Genomic DNA, 9,056 nt, shown 5'->3' on the forward strand with positions numbered 1-9,056 from the left:
AGATGAAGCTGATTAACAGAGAACATCACCTGTAACGATGCCGTTCTGATAAGATGAAGCTGATTAACAGAGAACATCACCTTTAACGATGCCGTTCTGATAAGATGAAGCTGATTAACAGAGAACATCACCTTTAACGATGCCGTTCTGATAAGATGAAGCTGATTAACAGAGAACATCACCTGTAACGATGCCGTTCTGATAAGATGAAGCTGATTAACAGAGAACATCACCTGTAACGATGCCGTTCTGATAAGATGAAGCTGATTAACAGAGAACATCACCTGTAACGATGCCGTTCTGATAAGATGAAGCTGATTAACAGAGAACATCACCTTTAACGATGCCGTTCTGATAAGATGAAGCTGATTAACAGAGAACATCACCTTTAACGATGCCGTTCTGATAAGATGAAGCTGATTAACAGAGAACATCACCTTTAACGATGCCGTTCTGATAAGATGAAGCTGATTAACAGAGAACATCACCTGTAACGATGCCGTTCTGATAAGATGAAGCTGATTAACAGAAAACATCACCTGTAACGATGCCGTTCTGATAAGATGAAGCTGATTAACAGAGAACATCACCTTTAACGATGCCGTTCTGATAAGATGAAGCTGATTAACAGAGAACATCACCTGTAACGATGCCGTTCTGATAAGATGAAGCTGATTAACAGAGAACATCACCTGTAACGATGCCGTTCTGATAAGATGAAGCTGATTAACAGAGAACATCACCTTTAACGATGCCGTTCTGATAAGATGAAGCTGATTAACAGAGAACATCACCTGTAACGATGCCGTTCTGATAAGATGAAGCTGATTAACAGAGAACATCACCTTTAACGATGCCGTTCTGATAAGATGAAGCTGATTAACAGAGAACATCACCTGTAACGATGCCGTTCTGATAAGATGAAGCTGATTAACAGAGAACATCACCTGTAACGATGCCGTTCTGATAAGATGAAGCTGATTAACAGAGAACATCACCTGTAACGATGCCGTTCTGATAAGATGAAGCTGATTAACAGAGAACATCACCTTTAACGATGCCGTTCTGATAAGATGAAGCTGATTAACAGAGAACATCACCTTTAACGATGCCGTTCTGATAAGATGAAGCTGATTAACAGAGAACATCACCTGTAACGATGCCGTTCTGATAAGATGAAGCTGATTAACAGAGAACATCACCTGTAACGATGCCGTTCTGATAAGATGAAGCTGATTAACAGAGAACATCACCTGTAACGATGCCGTTCTGATAAGATGAAGCTGATTAACAGAGAACATCACCTTTAACGATGCCGTTCTGATAAGATGAAGCTGATTAACAGAGAACATCACCTTTAACGATGCCGTTCTGATAAGATGAAGCTGATTAACAGAGAACATCACCTTTAACGATGCCGTTCTGATAAGATGAAGCTGATTAACAGAGAACATCACCTGTAACGATGCCGTTCTGATAAGATGAAGCTGATACATTATGTTCAGTATGAGTATGTAGTACATATTTATATTTTAATAAGTATACATATGTAACAGTATAACTTTAGACCGTCCCCTCGCCCATGCCCGGGCGCGAACCAGGGACCCTCTGCACACATCAACAACAGTCACCCACGAAGCATCGTTACCCATCGCTCCACAAAAGCCGCGGCCCTTGCAGAGCAAAGGGGGAACCACTACTTCAAGGTCTCAGAGCGAGTGACGTCACCGATTGAAACGCTATTTAGCGCGCACCACCGCTAACTAAGCTAGCTAGCCGTTTCACATCCGTTACACAAACTCTGTTTACAATAACATGTTCAGTCTAATAGTGATGCTGCTTTATTTCCCTCCCTAGCCGATTCATCCGATGTCAGAACAAAAGAACAAAAGAACAGGCTAATATATCCTCACTGAGAATGGTATAGGCCTATAGTATATTCTGATTGGGGGAAATGAAGCCAAAGGGCGAATAACATATACATTAAAAGGTGTCTGATGCTTATTGCAATATAACACAATGTAGATCCAGTTAAAGTGTGCGTATCTGATATTTTAATTGTCTTTAAGTCAAATAGGAAGAGCTTTGAATGGGGGTAGAAGAAAATATATAATTCAAATAAATAATAAAGATTAAAGCTGTACAGATATCTGCTCTCCCAGGTCTCATCGTCATCTGGGTGTTGTTTCCACTGATGGTTTAATACCCAATTGTGGTGTCATTTAGTGGGATAGGTTCTTCTGTCCTCTCCTCTCTTCATCCTCTCTTCCCTCCCTATCACCTCAACACACCCTCTCGCCTTTGAAAACCTGGAATGAGTTGATGCAGTCAATTTGATTAATCATATTAATTTGTACTTATTAGCAGCCACTTGAAAAAGGATGACAACGAGATGAATGAAATTAGTTAATTTTTCCCTCCCTCTCACACCATCCCTCCAGCTGAGAGAGAGAGAGAGAGAGAGAGAGAGAGAGAGAGAGAGAGAGAGAGAGAGAGAGAGAGAGAGAGAGAGAGAGAGAGAGAGAGAGAGAGAGAGAGAGAGAGAGAGAGAGAGAGAGAGAGAGAGAGAGAGAGAGAGAGAGAGAGAGAGAGAGGGAGAGAGAGAGAGAGACTGTTATGATGACAAAATTGGCTATCAAGCTTTGGTTGCTAATTGAATGTCTGTTTTTATTAATGATGAAATTTATAAAAAGTCCTTGAGAGAAGAATATTAATTATTTAACCAACGCTCTACAAATGAAAGGGGGAGTATAGGTCTACAACACAGATGGTTTATAAATACCTTGCCTGTTTTGGTTTCCAGTTTTCCATTTTACCAGTCAAAAGAGGAGACACACCTACTCATTCAAGGGTTTTTCTTTGTTTTTACTATTTTCTACATTGTAGAATAACAGTGAAGACATCAAAACTATGAAATAACACATATGGAATCATGGGTGGCTACTTTGAAGAATCACAAATGTAAAATATATTTAGATTTGTTAACCACTTTTTTGGTTACTACATGATTCCATATGTGTTATTTCATAGTTTTGATGTCTTCACTATTATTCTACAATGTAGAAAACAGTTCAAATTAAGAAAAACCTTTGAAGGAGTATGTGTGTCAAACTTTCGACTGGTACTATATATATATATATGTATATATAATTATGTAATTATAAGATGGTCATTTTAAAATAACAAGTAATTTAAAACCAAAACACATGGTCAACTTTGCTGTAAACTGCCCTGTGTCCTCTGATATATTGGTCTATATACAATTAATACATTTGTAATAATAAGATATTTAATTTCGATAGACAGACGTCTAACCTTGTTGGTAAATGTAAACTGCAGCTTGCCTGGCCTCAGATACATTGTGTGTGTATATATAGTGCCTTGTTTCTGTCCCAGACCCCCAGACAGACTACAGCTATGCATTCATCATACTTGGACGATGTGGAAATTAAACACACAGAAATATATGTAAATCCAACTAAACAGAGAGGAAGATCCCTAGACCCAATAGCCAGCCTGCTTCGAATATCATTACAGAACCATCTGTCCACTGGTTATAAATGATACCTATGAGAAAAAAAGAGGTGATTGCCTGATACGATAACAATAACATGTAACAGTATGATTGTAACCAGACAGACTATTAGGAGAGAAGAAGAGCGTATTTGCTTTGTGTCATAAAGGAACGTAGCTGTTTGATTTATATGAATAGCCGGGCCTGCCAGTGAGTTGAACCGACTGGGTTTATTCTATTCCCTGTATCTTATAGAGACTATAATGTCTGTGATATAATTCCTCAAAAATGTGAGACAGATATTTCATATAGCCAGAGGCATGAATAAGGCATTCCCACATTTAAAAGTATCATGATGTTTGAAATGCAAGGGGCAGAAGTGGCCAATAGAATAATGGGGATGTTTCTGGTGAGGGGGGGGGGGGGGGGGGGGGAGTCCAGATGTGGTGAGGGGGGGATGGGGGGGGGGGGTCCAGATGTGGTGAGTAGGGATCCAGATGTGGTGAGGTGGGGATCTGGATGTGGTGGGGGGGGGGGGGGGGGGATCTGGATGTGGTGGGGGGGGGGTGGATGTGGTGAGGGAGGATCTGGATGTGGTGAGGGGGGATCTGGATGTGGTGGGGGGGGGGGGGGGGTGGATGTGGTGAGGGGGGATCTGGATGTAGTGAGGGGGGGGGGGGGGAGTCCAGATGTGGTGAGGGGGGGATGGGGGGGGGTCCAGATGTGGTGAGGTGGGGATCCAGATGTGATGAGGGGGGGATGTGGTGAGGGGGGGATCTAGATGTGGTGAACTGGGGATCTAGATGTGGCGAGGGGGGGATCTGGATGTGGTGAGGGGGGATCTGGATGTGGTGAGGGGGGATCTGGATGTGGTGAGGGGGGGATCTGGATGTGGTGAGCGGGGGATCTGGATGTGGTGAGGGGGGGATCTAGATGTGGTGAGGGGGGATCTAGATGTGGTGAGGGGGATCTGGATGTGGTGAGGGGGGGATCTAGATGTGGTGGGGGGGATCTAGATGTGATGAGGGGGGATCTAGATGTTGTGAGGGGGGATCTGGATGTGGTGAGGGGGGGGATCTAGATGTGATGAGGGGGGGATCTGGATGTTGTGAGGGGGGATCTGGATGTGGTGAGGGGGGATCTAGATGTGGTGAGGGGGGATACAGATGTGGTGAGGGGGGGATACAGATGTGGCACCACTGCACTTTGTATACCAGGGTTGGCTGGCCTTCTCTAGTCACTCGTAGGCTCAGTCACTGGTATACTTTTATTTACAAAGCCATGTTGGGTTTACTACCTTTTTATTTGTGCATTTTTATTGTTCAGAAATGTGGTGGGTCGTCTCTTCGTTCGCTGGACTTTATCCTGTTGACTGTTCCAAATGTCCCAACTGAATTTGGTAAAAGGGCTTTTATGTCCTCTGCGCCATCATCTTGGAACACCTTACAAAATACTTTTAAACTGGAAGAATTTGTCCCGATTGGTGTTTTTAAATCACTGATGAAGGATTTTGAGTCTGATTTGTCAATGTTTTTAATTTGCTGTTTTATACTCTTGTGAATTCAATGGTTTTTACTCGATTACTTGTAGTTTTTCATGTTGTCTGTCTGTAATTGTTTTGTAATGACTTGGTGCTGCCTATCTTGGCCAGGACGCTCTTGAAAAATAGATTTTAATCTCAATGATCCCTTCCTGGTTAAATAAAGGTTAAATAAAATAAAATTCAACAACAACAACAGATGAAAAGACAAAAAAAGTCAACGCAACAGAGATGGCGAAAAGATGGGAACATCCACACCACATCGCCAGACTGGGACGAGTACGTGTGTGTCCCCGTCTGTGTGTGCATGCACTCACTCAAGTACGTGTGTGGTGTTTTCATTTTTACAATGTTATCTTGTAAGCTTGTCCATAACAAGATTGATCATTGAAACCAAGCCTTCCCCACAGAACACAATTTATACATTTAATGAGCATGACTCCAATACATTAAAGTAATTAGTCAAACCTCCCTCTCAACCAATGGAACCCACTACCTGTATTAGTGGATCTTATTAACGATGTTGCAATATGGACGTGTGTTAGCCAGAGTTATGAGGATGGGTGTGCAGAGATGACTGTTGTGGCTTTGTTTTTATAATAATTTACTTCGCAAGCATATTTATGACAATCTCACGTATCTCTAACCTCTAACACCCTTCAGTGATGCACACCAAACTACACCCAACACCCTTCAGTGATGCACACCAAACTACACCCAACACCCTTCAGTGATGCACACCAAACTACACCAACACCCTTCAGAGATGCACACCAAACTACACCCAACACCCTTCAGAGATGCACACCAAACTACACCCAACACCCTTCAGCGATGCACACCAAACTACACCAACACCCTTCAGAGATGCACACCAAACTACACCCAACACCCTTCAGCGATGCACACCAAACTAGGCAAACTAGGCAGGGTAGCCTAGTGGTTAGAGCATTGGACTGTTAACCGGAGGGTTGCGAGTTCAAACCCCCGAGCTGACAAGGTGCAAATCTGTCGTTCTGCCCAAATAAAGGTAAAAATGAAATACAAAAGAAAAGGTGTATAGGGTTTTGTATTGATGGCGTAGTCGGCAGGATTCGAACCTGCACAGTCACATCCCTGAATGGAAAGGCAAACATTTATTATATACAAAAGGCAAATGGCGTCCCCCATCCTGATTATTATTCAGGAGCTCTCTGGGGATTATGAAGGAACATTCAAAGTGTTAGGTTGGTGTTACACAAAACAACTATCACACAATTTTAGTTGCATTTAGCCATCGGCCTTTCTTTCAGTTGAGTTGATGCAGTCATACAAAACAAAGTGAGAAACGTAGAAAACGTGAGAGGACGGAACTGTTACGGCCCCCCAAGCTATCGCCACAAGCAGCCGAGGCAAGGGCTTCTCTCCTCTCCTGTTTTGAATAATTGCATATCTCCTCCCAGCATCACCAGTGTGTCGGCTCTCAGCAGACGTAGAGACCCTGGAGGATCACAACACACACAGACACACGGAGGTCAGTGTGAGGAGACACACGCACGCACGCACGCACTCACACGCACACGCACACGCACACACACACACACACACACACACGCACACGCACACGTACGCGCGCACACACACACACAGACACACACACACACACACACACACACACGCACACGTACGCGCACACACACACACACAGACACACAGAGGTCAGTGTGAGGAGACACATGCACACGCACGCACACGCACACACACACACACACACACACACACACACACACACACACACACACACACACACACACACACACACACACACACACACACACACACACAGAAACGTACACCAAGAGAGACCCATTTGTAATGAGTGATGGTGCTGTCATTGCTGACATTTCGGAGGCCTAGCAGAAGGGGGTTAGAGCCTCTTCTCTTCGACTTGTGATGCTTTGTTAAGTCCAGTGTTGTATTCCACTTCCTGCGGCCTGCGACACTCACATCTCCCCTGATATCCCTATCAGCCTCTGCATGAGGAGAGAGGCATTATTCTTGTAGCTTTAATCCGTCTGGTTCTGTCTGTACATGTACGGTATAGCCGGGTGTATTTTGATTCTTGTGTCTGTGAAGTTGGACTACGCAACCAATTTAGGAGTGTCGCTTGTTGGTATATAGGTCAGTGATTGAGTGTTTTTGTTGCTCCTTTTCATTGCTACTTCTAACAAGTAGCAGTGCTGATCTGGGATCAGGTTCACCCTGGTCGGTGGTAGGGCTGATCTAGGAGCAGGCTCCCCCTGGTCAGTAGCAGGGCTGATCTGGGATCAGGTTCCCCCTGGTCGGTAGCAGGGCTGATCTGGGACCAGGTTCCTCCTGGTCTGTAGCAGGGCTGATCTGGGATCAGGATCCCCCTGGTCGGTAACAGGGCTGATCTGGGATCAGGATCCCCCTGGTCTGTTGCAGGGCTGATCTGGGATCAGGTTCCCCCTGGTCGGTAGCAGGGCTGATCTAGGATCGGGATCCCCCTGGTCTGTAGCAGGGCTGATCTGGGATCAGGATCCCCCTGGTCTGTAGCATACGTGAAGAATAAAAGTATGATATGAACTGGGCCTTATTCCCACATCTAAAGCTGGAAGATTGCATTGTCTTACTTCAGGCGGTCGTCACTCCTACGTGAAGCTCGTCCCTCAGTGCATGCGGAATTGTCGCGCTATGTGACATCAAATAATGGGATCAGTGATGTTTCCCATGGCTGTGGAACGAAGTGGTCTGATAGGGTCAATTTTCATCAGGAACCAATAACTTTAATCAGAGAAAAGTGACTCCGTCTCAATGACTTGAGACCTGCCATTCAGAGTGACCGCTAAGCTAATGAGTGTGACGTTATAATAAAAATAAACAACAATTAACACAACTTCATCTATTAACACAATTTAATAACCTTAATCAGCAGAACTAACAGGCTGAAATTAGTGAATAATATAGACACTATATTACTTTGATGCTTTTGTATCATCAAACAGTGGAACAGACAATTAATCCACATCCTGCCAGCTTACTGTTAAACCCTGCTTCATTTCAACCATAAATAGCATGTCATTATTTGAAAATGCAGCTAAAACCACTTATTAAATAACCTCTTGAGATTTCAGTTCTAAGCGCTGAGATTGAAGTTTGTTGTTATGTGTGAAACTGAGCAGGAGCACATCACGGATGAAAGGCTGAAGGTGACAGAGGTCATGATGGTTGGGAAGGTCATGGTGAAGCTGTCGTATGGGATTCTCATGAGCCCCGATGTGATGCCGAAGGGTGTTGGGTGTAGTTTGGTGTGCATCACTGAAGGGTGTTGGTGTAGTTTGGTGTGCATCACTGAAGGGTGTTGGTGTAGTTTGGTGTGCATCACTGAAGGGTGTTGGTGTAGTTTGGTGTGCATCACTGAAGGGTGTTGGTGTAGTTTGGAGTGCATCGCTGAAGGGTGTTGGGTGGGTGTAGTTTGGTGTGCATCTCTGAAGGGTGTTGGGTGTAGTTTGGTGTGCATCGCTGAAGGGTGTTGGTTGGGTGTAGTTTGGTGTGCATCTCTGAAGGGTGTTGGGTGTAGTTTGGTGTGCATCGCTGAAGGGTGTTGGTGTAGTTTGGTGTGCATCGCTGAAGGGTGTTGGTGTAGTTTGGTGTGCATCGCTGAAGGGTGTTGGTTGGATGTAGTCTGATGTAGTCCTTATCCTTGCAGTCCTCTTAAGGGGTTTGCATGTTTCCCAGCCGAAACAGTTCGGAACAGTTTGTGCACACAAAATATTCTGATGATATTTTGTGACGTTTTAGAATTTTGTTCGAGAGTTAAGCCGTATGGGATTCTCATGAGCCCCGATGTGATGCCGAAGGGTGTTGGGTTTCTAGAGTTAAGCCGTATGGGATTCTCATGAGCCCCGATGTGATGCCGAAGGGTGTTGGGTGTAGTTTCGAGAGTTAAGCCGTATGGGATTCTCATGAGCCCCGATGTGATGCCGAAGGGTGTTGGGTTTC

This window comes from Oncorhynchus mykiss, chromosome 4 (genome assembly GCF_057628025.1).
Source record: "Oncorhynchus mykiss isolate SJ-2025 chromosome 4, ASM5762802v1, whole genome shotgun sequence".
NCBI classification, from domain to species: domain Eukaryota; kingdom Metazoa; phylum Chordata; class Actinopteri; order Salmoniformes; family Salmonidae; genus Oncorhynchus; species Oncorhynchus mykiss.